Source organism: Falco punctatus (genome assembly GCF_963210335.1).
Source record: "Falco punctatus genome assembly, chromosome: 4".
Classification (NCBI taxonomy): domain Eukaryota; kingdom Metazoa; phylum Chordata; class Aves; order Falconiformes; family Falconidae; genus Falco; species Falco punctatus.
This window is the reverse complement of record NC_137583.1, coordinates 708,751-725,894: the sequence shown is the minus strand read 5'-3', so window position 1 is coordinate 725,894 and position 17,144 is coordinate 708,751. Positions and strand designations below refer to the sequence as shown.

Below are 17,144 nucleotides of genomic sequence, written 5' to 3'. Positions count from 1 at the left end.
AGAATATAGGAGATTGAAGGCTTCCCTGTGCCTGCAAAACTTTTTCTTGCTGATCAAATCCTTAGGAGCGAGGAGCGGAGTTAGCGTGACCTGCCAAGCTGCTGACTCAGGGGTATTCACAAACAGCACTTCCAAGCAAAAAGGTGCAAATGCTGTGATGACCCCAGTGCCTCAGGATACTGAAAACTAGCTGGGAGGGAAAGCTGACCGTTAAGGTTGTGGGGAAACAGTTCTGCTGCAGAAGTCACTGGTTCTGTTACAAAGTGAACAGCTGCACTTTCCGCTTTCAGTGGCTGCCTGTTACTCGATTCAATCCATCTCTCTTCATCCACACCATTTTCTGCCTGACATACTTGTGCACCCCCAGGCTGCGTGTAACCTTCTAGCTTGACTCCGGGTGAAGGGAAGAATTTCACCGTGCCTTGCCAGTTTGTGTGTCAGGCAGGGAGGAGGCCAGATCCACACACTCCTTCGTATGCAGGTCCCTCTTGTTCAGATGTGCCGCGTAAAGACGACACCTGAAGGCCAGTGCTTCTCACACCCCTTAGCTCTCTACTGGCTGGCTGTATAACACAGCCTGTCTTACCTGAAAAGATGAGCCTTTATTACACAAAACAGTACAAATCAGGCATGCAGCTGAAGACCAAATAGCTCACATTAGCGTCAAGTCACAGTGTGACATGGACTTCTGTACTAAGTGAAAATGTCACATGCTGGCTTCTGTTTCCTAACATAGAAGTGCATTAGCAGATTTTGACAGAAAATATGCATTGAACATCATATTGGTATTACTTCTTCATTTAAATAATTTTTAAATGAAAAAATGGTTTTGAAGGGAGGGTCCATCACAACTACTGGAAGGGGAAATACTCCACTCAGTCTTGGATGGGAAGAAAGGTGAGTTCAGAAAAAAATGGTCCATTCTATAACACAATCAGATCACCCCTGCCACATGTTGTCAAACCAGTCCTACTTGACTAATAAACAATAAAAATAAATATATTATCTTCCTTAGGCTTCTTACTCCATTTGCAGAAGGCAACAAGCAGAATTTTGTATGTTAATTTTGCAGTTTAATTTGTATTTTCCTTTTGGCCTATTATTAATCTCATAATCATCTCCTTTGCGTCAGCTCTTCTAAGAGGAATTAGCTGATGGAAGAGCAATAGTCCTGTCAAAGAGCTTCTTAAACCAAGGACAATCCTTCCTGTGAGACAAAAGAAACATTTTCTTCTGATGCCTGGGTTAAGGGAAATAGGTAACTATCAAATAAGCTGTTTCTTATTTAGCTCTTTCCATTTCCCCAGCAGCAGCAGCCAGCATCCCTCTTCAGCCTATTGCTTCGGTGGAATTAAAATTCCAAAGCCTTACAGCAAATGTTGTATATCCTATAGTGATCCCTATACCTAGCATCATTAATTCTTGCTGGAGCATAAACAGAAAGCTCTCAAAATTGTCTCTGCAGTCAGTGACGAAACAAATGACTTACTGAGAAGGGAATGTGTTACGAACACTGGTGGATTCTAGGTAGCCAGCTATCTCATGTAACGACCCAACAAATACTGGATGACGTAGCTAGCTGAGGTCAACACTCCTCACACAGGGTTTACCTTGACCAGCTACAGAGATATAATTATTCGCCATGGCTTGCTGTTCCAGTATGTTTGCTTGCTAAGGCGGACATTTCAAAAGATGGTATCACAGGAAATCAAAGTATAAAGGAATTATTTTTTTACTCTTACCCTCAAGCCCTCCTATGGCTGATATAATCAGTACAGCAGTGCTGTTTTGGAGGCAATTGATGATTAAAGCCTACAGAAGGAAGCACTTCAAATTATGCCAGGGAACACTGATTTTTCATGTATCTTTTGCCTTGTAGAGATGGCTTTTTGATGCTATGGGAGAGGAAGTCAAATGAGATTTATATGTTATGGTATCAACCACAGGAAAAGGGAAGAAAACAGGCCCTTTGCTGTCTCTGTTATTAGGCATTCATGCCAGCTGGAACCACTGCCAAATAACTCAGCTCATTACTGTGGAAGACACCCCCAAAATCATCCCTCTATGTGTGTGTGTGCGGAGAATACTAGCAATCAAATATTGTTCACATACGCTCATCTCCCAGCCCCAGTTTCTAAACCTTGAGATCAGTATGTATGCTTGAGATGATTCTGATAAAAATCAACGTGAAATGTGTTCTACAGTCTTACCCCATGGACACAAACTTTTAAAATTGCCTCCTATCCTGAAGGAATCATGGCTGTGATACTTTCCAACAGCAACAAGGAAAAGGATGGTGGCACTAGCAAACCTATAAATAGTTAAAGCAATGGAATCAGTATAGTGAAATGGCAAAGACATCAATAATCTGCATAGATGTGTCTCTGGATTATGTTGTGTTTGGTTTTTGTTTTTTTTTTTAATTTGATTGTTTAAATCTATGAACGCCAGCAACTTTTTTTCTTCTTCTTTTACTCCTCCTTCCCCAGTTGAACAATGTGCATGTTCAGGGAACATAAGGAAAACTGGCAGATGAAGGAAGTTTCCTCTTTTGTTCCTCTGAGGTGGGGAGATGTTGGGTCTTTGTGTGTTGCCTCCATGGCCTCCAGTGGGGAGCAGGAAGGGAAAGGGCGAGGACCCAAGGACTGAACGCACACCTACACAGCACTTGACGGAAGTGCCTGGATGACAGAGTTTTCATGTCACTCCTTTCCACTCCCTGTACTGGTGATCTGCTACCACATAATCAGGAAATGTCTGAGTGATACAGAATTATCAGTGGTGACCAGCCTGACCCTGAGGCACACAAAGGCAGCTATAACATGCAGCAGTGGGGACAAAGGGGGACTATTAAAGGTACTTCAGGCCCTACACAGTTACCAAGTAACAATTTAACATCTGTTTTAAAATGACAGCTCTCTCTGCAGAAAGTAGGTCATTTCTTCACTGTCGAATTCAAAACAGACCAACCATCGCTGTGTTCACTTAAACCCAGTTATTCCAGCTATCAGACAGTTCCTACTGCTGTCTTAAGCTAAAATTAATTCTGTGCACGTTACTGAAAATCCTTTGAACAACCCAGTCTCAGAGGTTGTGTTCAAATCACTCCTTTGTCCCCAGGGATGACAGAGGACTACATCAGCGCTTCCTGTGTGGTCCGTGGATTTACACGCAGAGACCAGGGCTGCCCGCGGGTGGCCCGGGGAGGTCTCTGGGGTGCGGGGGGCAGGGGGCAAACGGCACTCAGGTTCCCCAGGCTTCCCACTCTGACCTAAAGCCCGGATCCTCCTGCAGAGCTCCAGGCCACACGCCCGGCTGGGAGCCACCACAGCGGGAATGCCCTTTCCAACAGTGGGCAAGGAGCCCGTCACCAGAACCAACACGGCTCTACCCAAGCTTGAAGAGTCTCCTGCAGCGCAACTTAAAAACAACCTCAAAAACAATTCTGGAGAAATGATTACGGCCAGTGTGCAGGGGGGTTGGTTCTCTGCTCCACCGCCTCTGCTGAGGTCAAACTGATACAAGTAACCTTAACAAAAAGTAAGTCGGGCCCAAAGCTACTCTGTACAAAGGTGACTTCTCTTGCCCTCTGCAACACTGCCTCAAATCTGAGCGAGAATGATTTGTAAGTGGCCCAAGCTCCCTTTTTCCAACACTGCCAGTGAAGACACAAGTCCATCAGATTGGTAGGACGACAAAGGAAAGCACAAGTGACTTCACTAAATCTTTTCTCTTGTCCCTAGGGCAATCAACCGCATAGTCCCACGCAGAGAAGAAACCCACGTTTCTAAGCCTGGCTTTACAAGCTCGAGAAGTAAAGCTGTCTCTTGGGCTCCTAATCATATAAGGTCTTCGTTTGGTCCTCTCCCTCTCAAATGGAAAACACCCCAACTTGACCCCTCATCTGACAGCTCACACCCTGTATTTTTATTGCTCCTGCACACACACAAGCGCTTGGCTGGCCGGAGTGCTAGGAACAGCCCACCCTTTCCCCATCACCGTGGTGGGTAGCTGGCTGCGGGTGGTGATGAATCGCAGTTGCTCTGAAGCTCAGTCTGATCGAGCAGGAGCCATGTAACGTCAGAGCACCTGAACAGGTCTGACTCCTCACGTCAGCTAATGAGCTTTTCATGGAAAGTTGGATTCTGTAACTAATTACATCTAGCTACACCCTTCTTATGACAAACACCTATTCCACCCTGTGTTTGCTTGAGAGAGATGACTAAGATGATTTGCTTGGAAAGAAACCAACCACAAAAGAGCATTTCCCTCCTGCTGTCTTCATACACCACATCTGATTAGTTTAATTTCCCTGTGCTGTTAAATGTCAAGTACTTTTGTTATGTGTACACTTATTTTTTTGAGTCTCCAAAGCAGACAAAAGGAGCTTGGGAAGATGATTTTTAAATTGTGCTCAAAACCTCCCCTGCTTGGAAAAGTACTTTTTGCCTCCTCCGTATGGTGCACTAATAGTTTGTAACCTATGCACAATACTTTGGACTCAATTTTCCTCCAATATTGTGGTAAATGTAAAGCTCCCAGGTAAGCCACTCAGGCTATGGAGGTGTGTGTGAAAGGGCAGTCACACCCGCTACACGCAGCAGTGGCTGCAGACAGCCTAAGAGAAGGCTTTGATGTGGGAATGGAGGGGCAAACTCACGTTACTGGGCTGCTCATGCATCCGAGGGTGGGAAACGAAAGTGGGGCCGTTTCTGACTTGGCCAAGAAGCAGCATTATATTTGCTGCTGGTTGAGGAGGATCCATCCACAGACCAAGCATAACAACAATAGCAGCATGCCTCTTTCTTCTACTTAAACTTTGAAGAACCACCTCTGCAGGCAAGGAAACAATTTAGATCTTGGTGCCAGTGGAGCCTGCAGTCTGAGATGATGCTCACCCTACATACACTACAGGAGTGGGAATAAATCCTGAGCAGGTTACTTTTCAGAGCAACAGTTTGTCATGCTCAGAGCCCGGCAGAACTTGCAGGAGAACAGTATAACCCTGCACGCCAGGGTACCCCAAGCACCCCACAGTTCTGGTCACAGTTTCAAACACAAGGTAATTAAATCATTTCAGTGAGTTACTACGTTACATAAAATAGACCTCTTGTAAGACACTGCGAATACACAGAGAGCAGCAAGCACACTATAAATCCATTCACTGGCTTAGTTCTCTCTGACTTCTTGATAAAGACAAACTCCTGAACTCAAGGCAGTTGCAGCCGTAGGCTCCAAAGGTTTGCTGCTGTGCAACACGCAGCCATCGAGACTGCTCTCATGCAAACCAGGCACATGCATTTTCCTATACAGCAGCTTCAGCCTGACAGCACCAAAGCAGGAGCACCTTCTGCTTGCTCACACCTTGGGCTGCACCCAGAGGACACTGCTCTCTGCATTCAAAGGCAAGCAAGCTGGGGTGGAAAGCAACTTCCAGATCTTTCTGTTCCATTCCTATCTTATTTCCAGATTGTAACAGAGGCAGATTTTTCATTTCATGTGAATTCCCTTAGGCCTCTGCTGTAAGGACTGAAGTGCTATTTTTTCCTTCTTCCTTGAATACCCTCAAAAAAGGCAAAAGGCATTTGGTCCAGATAAAAAAAAGGTACAAGCTTGAAGCAACTCTGTAAACACCAGTACATCCGTGGGATGACAATGATACAAAAAGATGAGAACAGGCCATACCACCAGATCAGCCCAAAGGTACAAGCCAAGGAAAAGACCAAAGCACAGCTATGGAATTTGCAATTCATGTTTGTTTCTTTAGAAGCAGAGAGGCAAGTACAGTGCAAGTACAATAGTGAAAGGTGAAGGAAAACATCACACAAATGGGAATATGACCTAGAATTAAAAACTGATAGTCTAAACAAGGAACATACAAGTTATCTGCTGAACTTTTTGGTCTTCAGAAATGAGAAGGATGCTGACAGTACCCACAGGGTGCCCTGCGGCACACAGAGAGACCACAGAAGGATGGCCCAGTGCCATTACTGTGCATGATGCTGCAGGAAGCATTAAGCCCCTACTGCTGAAGGATGCAAATGAAGCTGTGTGCAGCACTGTCACTCCTTGCTTTTCCCTGTCAGGCTGCAGAAAAGAAACTAAATGAGTTCTTAACACCATCCAGTCTCAGTCAGCCCGCCTCCAGACTGTCAGGTTTCTGTGGAAAGCCCATTGCTCCCTGGGGTCATTTTCACTGCACTTCAGCTCTTCCAGGAACTCAGACATGCTGACAGCAGTCCCTCCTCTGCCAGACACCCAATCAGAGCACCGACTGATGTTTTTCTAAAGAAGCTAATTGAACACGTCTTATTAAAAAGAAAAACAACAACAAAAAAAAAAAAAAAAAACAAACAAAAAACCCAACAGCAAACCAACCAACACCCACTGCTTTGCTCTACAGGCAAATTCTACGAAACACAGAAAACCCAGAGGGCAAGACACTAGGCACAGGATCAGCTGGAAATACTGTTTAGGGAAGCACAAAAAGCTAATGATGAGCTTTCCTTGGGGTCTGGAAGGGACATAAGACCCACACCTGGCCTGCACCTTACACTTTGTTGAAGGGGTGTCTCAGTTCCAGGATCAATGCCTGGAGAAGTGCTAAAATGACAGTTTCACACACACTTTTCAGCGTGAGCTGTGGGGCAAAAGATGACTCAGAATTCACCACGTGACAGGAATTGCTGTTCACTACACAAACCCATTCGCAGTGATTAGCACACTGAAGTGGTGAAAGTAAGGCCAAGGACACTGAGCACACTCTGTATTTGTAGAGTTCCAGTTGCCCTCTCTGTACTGTAGTAACTCGTAAAGCAGCCTGCCTTCCTGCTGCCCCAAGGTTCTGAGATTAATCCCAACGTTACAAATACATCGAGCACTGCAAGGCTGGGAGAGTCATACTTTGATTACCTAAAAACTGTGAGGGAATATACCCCTTGGATATAGAAGATGAATCCTGTCAGTCCCACCTATACTCTTTACCATCCCACTCAGAAGTGGAAGGCTACTCCTGAAGGGACCAGAGCACACATGGGGCTGAACGGGAAGGCACTTGTCAGGCACCAGCCATGGTTTTACAAGCCTGGGGACACTGGGTCCCGCAGAGCTATGCTGCTCTTGGAACCCAAGCTGGTATCACCGTGGCCATGTACTGAACAGACACAAAAGCTCAGAGTAGCTCCCGTTCCAGCATCTCTGCAGCATGACTTGTAGTATGCAAACACTTCTCCAGACTTTAAAAAGAGAATAGGTTGCTCACTGCTATAGGTCACAGGTATGGAAGCAAAGATGGAGCAGATAGGAAACAAGCTTTGAAGCCTCATACACACCATAGCTCTCACTTCAATGGCAAGATAAATAGAAATATAGCAACATAACACAGTTATTTATAGCAATTGGCTTTCTACAGATTTTTCATCTGAGGTTTTCTAAAGGGTTTATGAAAATGTGCCCACTTCAGCACAGGCGTAATTTTATCATGACTAGAATTAATCTTTAATCCACATATTGATGCACAAGTCACTAAAGGATATATAATAATCGCTCCATACATCTCTATCCCACAAAAAGACAGCAATTCATTACGAGGCAGCACCTCCAAACTACAGTTTGGAACTGGAAGCCAGGAAATGTTCACAAGGAATTTAGGGAGGTGAACCACATTATCCATAAATGTAGGCTGGACAGGACACAAAATTATTGCTCATTTTTTTATATTATGTTGTCTTGGACACTCTGACTCTAAATGTACCTATCTGTCATCTGAACAGAGGGTCTCCAATCCTGTGCAAGGTGAAGGGCCCAGGCACAGCTGAAAGGCAGATAATATAATCATCAGGTTGAAGGATGAACAGGGTTGAGACATCTTCTTCAGTGTCTCCCTGATACCTTCTATTTGTGGGACGTAATTCAACAAAGGCTTGTGCAGCTGCCAGAATAATGAATTCTATTTAAATTCCTCCAGCAGTCACAGCTAGAAAACAAATTCCTAGTATTTCTAGGCAGAAAACACCACAAATGGCAGCAGATGTGGCTGCTCTCCCCAGGAAGACCTAGGAGCAGGCAAGGAGAGCTCGGTGCAGATGTCCTCACTGCAGCAGATTATCCAGCTGCACAGGCAGCAGACTGCACTGCACTGCGCGTGCTCTCCTGCTCTGGTCTGCAGGCAGCAGAGCTACGTTGCTGAGCACCAGTAGGTCCCTCCTGCCAAAATGAGTCATTGCTGGTAGGGTGCAAACCAGGCAAGCACATTCTGTTTGCATCCAGGCAGTTTTAGAGGCCCAGTATTTCCAGCTGTGGGGTTAGTGAGAGCTGTGCCAGCTCGGGTTTGGCCTCCGCATGGTATTTACTGTTATCACAGATGCTTTGCACAGCCTTCAAGCTGCTTAAACATCCCCTTTGGACTGAGAAGCTCCAATGAAGACAACTGCTAAGGCGTTACTCCAGGATATTGTGTTGCCCCAAACCTTTCACCTGCTTCCCTTCCCTCCAACCTTCTATCAGATAGTCTCAAGCAACAGGAGAATAAAGTAACAAATGAGTAGGCAAACAAATACGGAGAGATACACAGTATCAGGAGAGAATTAATACATTGGCACCAGATCATGTTGGAACCCTATGGTGGTGTGAATAATTTTGGAACCTTCCCACCCACTGCTGAGCAAGAAATCTGCACAGGTTTTCCCCAGACCCCACTGGAAAGCCAGTTCATAGGGAAAAGCTCTTCCAATGATGGTGCTAATCTCAGATTGGACAGACGTCTCCCACAGCTCACGAAACAGGGAGTCTCATGTCTTCTGCACCCTTCTTGGGTCACCACAAAGAGACCATACAGTCTGTAAACATTATGCTGCAACTATTCCCACTTTTTTCAAGCTGTTCCAAACTCCCTCCTGTGCCAGCCCCTGCTGCTAGTCTGCAGGTTCCATGGAGTCCAGCAAGCAGGATTTTCCGCCGCAACTCTTGGCATGACAATGTGGCACAGAGAACACCCAAGAGAGGGAAGGGCAAAAGCTGCTTTACTCCAGGAGCCAAAACAGCATGTGGCACAATTCAGTTAGCCAAAGTGCCGCGGACAGCCAGTCCACATTGCAGAGGACACGGCCACGCTTGGATTCTCAGTCCCAGGCATTGCTCATCGCTTGCAAGGAAACTTGCTCAGGCAAGAATAACTATGCAGTTACTGTCTGGAAGAGAAGGGGTTTCTCTGACAGGACAAAGGAACCTCTACAGCAAAATATCTGTATGTTTAGGGAGGGGTAGGATCTGTTTGCTTTAGGACACCAGTTTCCCATAGGTTTCCTATGAAACTGAAGCTGAACACCATCTTTACCCTTCAGATTAGGTAACAAATTCATAAAAAGTTAACTCATTGATAGCTACTTTGAGGAATCACTGTGCAGCTTGTTTCAAAGCTAACAGACAGAAAAGCTGAGAGTTGTTTCACCTTTTGGATACATATGTAATAAACAAGTTATGGGCAAACTTCAAACCATACCTTTCCTAAATGGAAGTAAATAGAAAACGCAACAATGGATCGATCAAAAATCACTCAAGACTTCACAAACTAAAATGATAATTGCCCTACTACTCTACCACTGATCTGTGGTGGCAGCAAGAAGTTTGTATCATGACAAAAACCCCTATCTTGACAGCAAGTAACATCTGAAACGCAGGTTCTATCCACGTAAGTATTAGCTGCTGAAACTGCATATACCTGAGTGAATAATGGCATATGGCACCTGCACCTACTTTTGCAGGTTGCAGCAATGGAAAGAGAGAGAAGCAATACAGATTTTATATATTTTTTTTATTAACTTGGTATAGAATTTCATGGCTTCCCTCAGCTCCATCCTGTCTCTTTGCTGCAGCAAAGCAACAAGTCACAAAACCAAGCAGGAGTCCTGTGTATTTAAAACATGTGCCTGCATCCCAGAGGAGAATATTTGGTGAAGGAGGGAAAAACTGAGACAGGAAAGAAAAAAACTACTTACACTGCTCTAGCTACTTTCAGGCACAGCGAAGACACGCTAAAAGGCCTGGCAATAATTCCATTAAAGCACAGCACCTACAAAGGACCTGAATATATTGCTCTCCCAGTCCCTCAAGGCCTTTGCACAGAAAGGTAACTAAAAAGAAACTGAACATGTTAGGAGAAAAAGGAAGATTTCTGATGAAGAGTCTACGGACAGTCTTTGAAAGACAGCTGCTAAGTGTGTGCATTCCCATTCATCAGAGCCTGCATCAACTACGCACCAGCAAAACCTCAGGAGACCATGAAAAAGCCGTGACAAGGAACCACCCTTCACTAAGCATTCACCCTTGTGGTATGAAAGCTCAACAGGGAGGAAGCATCACGTTCAGGGAGATGGGCTGAAGGAGGGTGGACTCTCCTGAATTCAGGATTTCAATGCTTCCAGGTGAGCCAGAAGCGTGCAGGATGCCCTCCGCACCATGGGCAGGAAGAACGCTCCCTGGGGAAGCTTGCAGAGCTGCTCCTACCCATGGCACCAGGCAAGTCCCACGTTCTGGTTTGGCCGCCATGCACAGACCCCACCGCACCTTTCTTCCACGCACCCCCGACAGCAGGGGTCTCTGCCCGCATCTTCCACATAAAGTTACGAGAGGGAGATCAGCCTAGCACAGCACTGCAACCCTTCTGTTATCTTTCTAGGAAAGAGCTAAGCCTTTTGATCTCCTACCAAAAACTAAAAAGCAAATTAAATGTTAATAAAACCTTAATAAAGAGCTACTCTTCTGCATTTTAATTAGTTGTTCACAGAACCCAAATACATCTAATATAATAAGAAAATGAAAGGCAACAAGGAAGTTGCTATGGCTTTGATGAAAAAGCTACTCCAGCAGCATAATCCTCGGAATCCATTAAAGTCTTTTACATGAAGAGCAAGAACAGCTGCCTCCCCCCAAAACATGAGCATATGCTTCTTCCCAAACCAAGGGCAGATGCAAGCCGAAAAGATTTTGGTAGCTCTCATTTTATGAAAGTTTCTCCACAGTGGAAAAATACACAGGAAAAACCAAGAAATGGAGAAGAAGAAAGGCTCAAAGCAGCATCAGAAAGTCTGATCAAATACTAGAAGCAGAATCATAATAAATATATGGGAAGAAAGAGGTCTGTGGGCTGACTGATACCATAGAAAGGCATTAAATGTAAAAGCAAAGAAAATCTGCTATGATGTCTAGGGGAAAGCTGATGGCGTTGAATGAACAACATCTGAAGACAACACCTTTGCTGGCCAGAGCACAACGTGGCAGAGCTGTGGTTATCAGCTGGAGTCAAAAAAGAACAGCAAAACTCGGAGTTGGAACAGAGTTCACAGGACTTTTAAAAAAGCAGAACTAGAATCAAAATCGTGTGCAGAATGATAAAGTCCCAATAAAATTCATGGCACTGACGACGTCAAGGCCTGAGGGACCCATCTGGTCTGGCCCAGGAGAAAGCCAGAAAATGTAACTCCTTGCCTCCTCTCTTTGAACAACTCGCAGTAGTTAGCCTACCTTTTCCAGAAAAGCAACCCTTCCATCAGTAACATCTGGTAACAAAACCAGAAAAAGCAGGCGCTACCTGCTGCCTGCAGCTTTGCTACAGTGACTTATAGAAGTATCTTGGAAGCCAATATCCAACTTCAACACTTCCTCCACTCAAATCTCTGATAATTTGAAGTCGACCCAGAGCAACTCAGTAACTGCATGTAGCAGACATATTTAAAGTCCAGCACTGTGAGTAATTCACCCCCCCCAGGCTGCCAGCAGCATGTGAAATAATTTTATCTTGTAAATGGGTAGTAAGAATAACATTAATTTGTCAGTGTCATGCTGACTGTTTTCCTTAGAAGCTCTACAGGGCTTGGGAAAAAAGCTCCCGTTGTCTCCTGCTTTGGAAGGAGGGAACATGCAGCAGGACTGAACCTGAACAGGCAAATGACCGATGAGAGCCACAGCACTGGGAAGCAGAAAGTGTGGGACAGCAGCACACGCCAGGCTCAACCTTGATTTGCTGCTTCTTTTTCCATTTATTCAAGGTCATGTGGTTGTGGGAGGTTTCAGGGTCTTGAAATCTCTGAGCTTCTGGCAGCCTCTCCAGCCCCTACCAAGGAGATGATGACTGATGGCGGGAAATTTTGACCTTTTAGCTCCATATCCTTTTTCTAAATTCCTGCGGTCGCTACTGGTATCTCCTGTGTAGCAAATTCTTTCTCTCTCTCCCCCAAGGAGCCAAACAACTCACTGTAGTAGAGCTCTGAGCAGGCCCTCGTGGCTCTGGTAATCTTCCCAGTCCCATGGCGTGACTCCAAACTTTTGCCCCCTGCCGCCGGGGAGCCCCAGGTCACTGGACGAGCTCTTTGCCATCCTTGGAATGGCAGCGAGAATTCCCTGAAGCGTCCCGTGGGCCCAGGCTGCAGTTCCAGGAACTGGCGGCTGCTGACTCGGCTTGAGCTCTTCCTAGAACTGCCGGGCCTTCGCTCACCCCTGGGGCTGAGGGGCACGGCGGGGAGAGGGTGGAGGAGGGGGCGGACGGATGATGGGAAAGAGGCCATGTTGCGCAGACTCTTCAGCTCTCCAGACATTCCCCTCTCCTTTTTCATGCGAGTCCCAGGAGGATTATTTTTACCTTCTTTTTAAGTGTGGGGATGAGCCTAGCAGCACCTGCCTGCACTGGCAGTGGCAGCTCCCACCTCCCCCCCAGCTCGCCTCCCTGGCACTGCCTCCCCACTCCTGCTGTATCTCCCGTTTGCTTTCAGTAATTCCAGCTCCTGCATTTGAAAATGATTCTGCAAGAGGTGGCAGCCATGCCTGGGTATCACGCCACAGCTCCTCTCCGAGTGTCAGCCTGCGTTATACCGGGAAACATCAGCAGTAACATGTACCACTAAGAAGGGAATTTGCCACAGGAGGGAGGTTTAAGCTAGGCTGAGCCTAACACAGGACATCTGTGCTGCATCTCCTCTACAGCCCCCTGAATGGCGGCTGGGTACCAAGGCTGTGTGCTGCTGCAGCCATGTCATCGTGCTTCTGACAGCGTGCTCGTTTTATCTAACAGATTTTCTATGTCATGGCTATCCCAAGCACTCACACAGAGCCACCTCGGCTCCTACCTCCCCTCCAAGCAGCTGTGTGTACAGCCCATCACACACCTAGCTATAAAGTTTATTTCTAGGGAATAGATGTCTACAGCATGAGCCAGACATGTCTGGAACGAAATTCTTTTCTTAGCTAATCACACGCAGTTTCTCTTGCTTCGAGAAAACTGTGCCAAGATGATGGAGGAAGAATTTGGCCCGCAGTCCAGCTACTGCCCAGCACAGCACTTAGCTGTAGGCAGGCTTGGGGTTTTCAGAAGGAAGCTCTCTGAGCACCTGGCTGAAGAATAACAGCCAGAAAACCCCAGAACACAGTGGATGAAAACTAGGAGCTGAAAGAAAGTAAATAAACTAAATGGGTTTTCCTGCTCTGACAGCCCAGGTTTTTCCTTCAATCATCTGCGCTGCAATGAAAGGTGATTATATTGCTCCATTTACAGAGTTTTTCCTGGCCTGTCCCCAAGGTCACAATACAGTGTGTTTATTTGATTTTCATAAGGTCAAATAAGTATTTGGGTAACACATAAAGTTTACTGTGGACTTTCACCTTTGGGATCTTAAACCAAAGCATGACGGTTGCAATGAAAAATATTTACTGCTGTTTACATATATTAGGGGGGGCTTTTGAAAGAGGGAAGGCTTTCAGTCTCATTCCACATCCTTCTCAACAGCTTTTTAAAGATTTATTATACATGAGGAAAGAGAAGCAAACATCAAGATCTAGACTTTACAGTGTTCCCAGAACACATTGCCGATCCTCCTGAGTGACCGATCTCAGACAAGTCAGGCACATCCAGGGAGTTATTCACACTGATTTGTGTGGAAGAATTCTAAGCAATCAGTACCGTTATTACCAATCACATACCTGGGGCTACTGTGTTCACATACCAGTCTAAACACGTGGGCAGAAGCTGCAGTTAGCAAGTCAGGTGCGACACCACCCTTTCCATGGGACCCAAAAGACCACTGGCATGGCTTATCAGCTTCCTTTATCTGGAAAACTCAACTTGGGACTTCATGTAGTTTGTGAAAACAGGCCATCAGGCACACACACTATCCAAAAGGCGGTTTGTCCTACTCTCCACATCCCCCAACTCCATGGTCTATTTGGTGATAGTCCTTTTTCAGTTTGTAGTGGCCACAGAAATAGTCAGAAATCAAGAAGACTGGGAGCCTGACACTGGTCCAGAACTTTGTCTCACTTTTCCAGAAAGAACAACTGCAAAGGAAACCATCTCTCCCTACCCAAGTGGAGAACGACTGGCAAAAATCCATGCTCCTGAGACACCTCCAGAAATCAGAACACACCACATGGGGAACAACGTGAGCTGATGCTGAAGTTGCACCAACACTGACCCTGGACAAACGTGCACTGGTTTTGACCCAGCAGCACAATGACCGCAGTGACCACACGGGAATACAGAGTTCAGCTTCCCTCAGACCCAAGCCACTTTCTGATACAGAAAAGAAAAGACATGATAAAATACACACCAGACGCATCATCAAGTTGTCTTACACCAGTGGTTTTCAAGCTGCATCCTGAGAACTTGGGGTTTTTCCATGGATTACTGCTGACATCCATGAAAGATGACTAATTGGAGGAAGCCTACTGTCAGGAGGACTTTCTGATGGAAAGTTTTGAGTTAGTCATGTTGAAAGTGTTGACAACCACTACTTTAGGTGATGAGTTGCAAACAGTTTCTCTGAGTCTTTTAATGCCTTGGGTGGGAGCTACAGGTGATGTGATGCTCTTTCTCCTCCCACCTACATACTAAGCTACATCCACTCCTTCCTAATTTAGCTCCTCCTGTTAAATTCCAGGCTAAATTAACTCTTGCTCAGGCAAAGCAGGTTAGGTGATTTTACTGATATGAGAGATGAAAGATGCAGGGAGCACCCCAAGAAAACCATTTTTTCTTTCTGTTTAGAAAACCAGCTTTTTTTTGTCGTCACTCATCACTCAAATTCTGCTAGTCAAAACAGTGAATTTTTGAATCCCTGCAGCAAAATATAAGAAAAACAAACCAGATGTGATTCCACCCTCCAGGTGATGCAAAACTGCACGAACTACATAACCCTTCCTTCATGTACTGACCTCTTAATACAGAGTGTACCATCACTGCTGCCAATTTGCCCATGTAGCCATACTCCAGTCTGAGAAATGATTGCCCTTAATTCCTTCTCCACAACTTTAATTGTGCTGCTGCTTTGTCTTGCCCACTACAGGACCACAAAGCTTCCACCTTTTCTCAGACAATGGCTGATAAGCTGAACAAGATGTTCCTTTCTTCTTCGTTCTGGACGTACTGTTTCTGCAGCCATCAAGGCCTAACTGCATAAACTATAAATAATATCTAACCCTCAAGATGGTGATTAAACTTGTTCATTATTGCTACAGTATCAGACACACCTGCCTCTTACACTATGTTCCATGTGATGGAGGTGTAAGAAAGCAAGCATCTAGGAGAGAAGAGCAGGTCTGCAATAGACTTTAGGAACTACCCCCTAAATTCCTGATGAGCCAGAGCAGGATTTGGCCCCAGCACAGAGGATGGAGCTCCTGGCATCCTGACCAGCCCTCCGTAGCCCTGCCAAGGGCAGCAAGATGCTGTGAATGTTCACTGAGGTCAAAGCAACCCAGGGTGTACTGTACACCCAACAGTTTACAAAGGGCTTGCACGCATTCACACACAATGTAATGCACAGAAAGGAGTAAACAGTCTGCCATTAGCTGGTGCCATGGAAATTCAATAAAATACAGAACCAAATGTAAAAACCATACTGATTCACACATTTTCGCTGTTTTCTTTCCCCCTGTTTCATTCAGGCCATATTCCACTCAGTCTCTTCTTTCACAGCAGTTGCTGTTTTCACCCTTTTTACTCCCTCCATTGTTTCCACACCTTTTTTGTTGTAATAAAGTAGCTCCTCAGTTGATTTCTAGACTTCACACATTCCCTCCCCCATTTTCCACAGGGGACGTCCAATATTGCTTCTTTCCCTTTTATTTACCCCTGTTTTCTTCTGGTCCCAACACAAACGCACAACCATGTTCCAAACTAAAAGGAACAGCCACTGCAAATGCAGTCAGTCATCTGCCTGACCTCATACCACCACTTGGCCCAAAACCAACAAAAAGCATCTTTCCCTTTCTTGCTGTTCTCCATGCCCCTCCCTATTTAGCATCAGAGAGTAACAGAATTGTTCAGGTTGGAAAAGACCTTTAAGACCATTATGTCCAACTGGTAACCCCGCACTGCCAAGTCTACCATTAAGCCATGTCCCTCATTTCCACGTCTTTTAAACACCTCCATGGATGGTGGCTCAACCACTTCCCTGGGCAGCCTGTTCCAGTGCTTGACAAGAAAATTTTCTTAACATTCAATCTAAACCTCCTGTGGTGTGTTTTAACGCCATTTCCTCTTGCCCTGTTACCTGGGAGAAGAGACCGACCCCCCCTGCCCACAGCCCCTGTCAGGTTGTTGCAGGGAGCGATAAGGTCCCCCCCGAGCCCCCTCCTCTCCTGGCTGAACACCCCCCGTTCCCTCAGCCACTCCTCACAGGACTTGTTCTCTAGACCCTTCCCCAGCTCCGCTGCCCGTCTCTGGACACGCTCCAGCCCCTCAATGTCTGTCTTGCAGTGAGGGGCCCAAAACCCAACACAGGATTCGCCGTGTGGCCGCACCAGTGCCGAGCGCAGGGGGACGGTCACTGCCCTGGTCCTGCTGGCCACACTGTTTCAGATACCAGCCAGGATGCTGTTGGCCTCCTTGGCCACCTGGGCACAGTGCCAGCTCGTGTTCGGCCAGCCATCGACCAGCACCCCCAGACCCTTTCCTGCCAGGCAGCTTCCCAGCCCCCTGCCCGAGCCTGCGGCGCTGCGGGGGGTTGTTGTGACCCAGCTGCAGCACCCACCGCTGAGCCTTGTTCAGCCTCACGCGGTTGGCCTCAGCCCATCGGTCCAGCCTGTCCAGACCCCTCCGCAGAGCCTTCCTGCCCCTCAATGGCACCCACACTCCCCCACAGGCTGTACCAGTACCC

General features: G+C 46.3%; 1 long non-coding RNA gene across 1 annotated transcript in view; it reads right to left on the bottom strand.

Annotated features, from left to right (window-relative positions):
• The window catches only part of LOC308062455, a 23,452-nt gene extending 6,308 nt beyond the window's left edge, over positions 1-17,144 (bottom strand). The window contains exon 1 of the long non-coding RNA XR_013927593.1: positions 12,251-17,144. This is a non-coding gene — a long non-coding RNA (uncharacterized lncRNA). The remainder of the gene's footprint in view (positions 1-12,250) is intronic.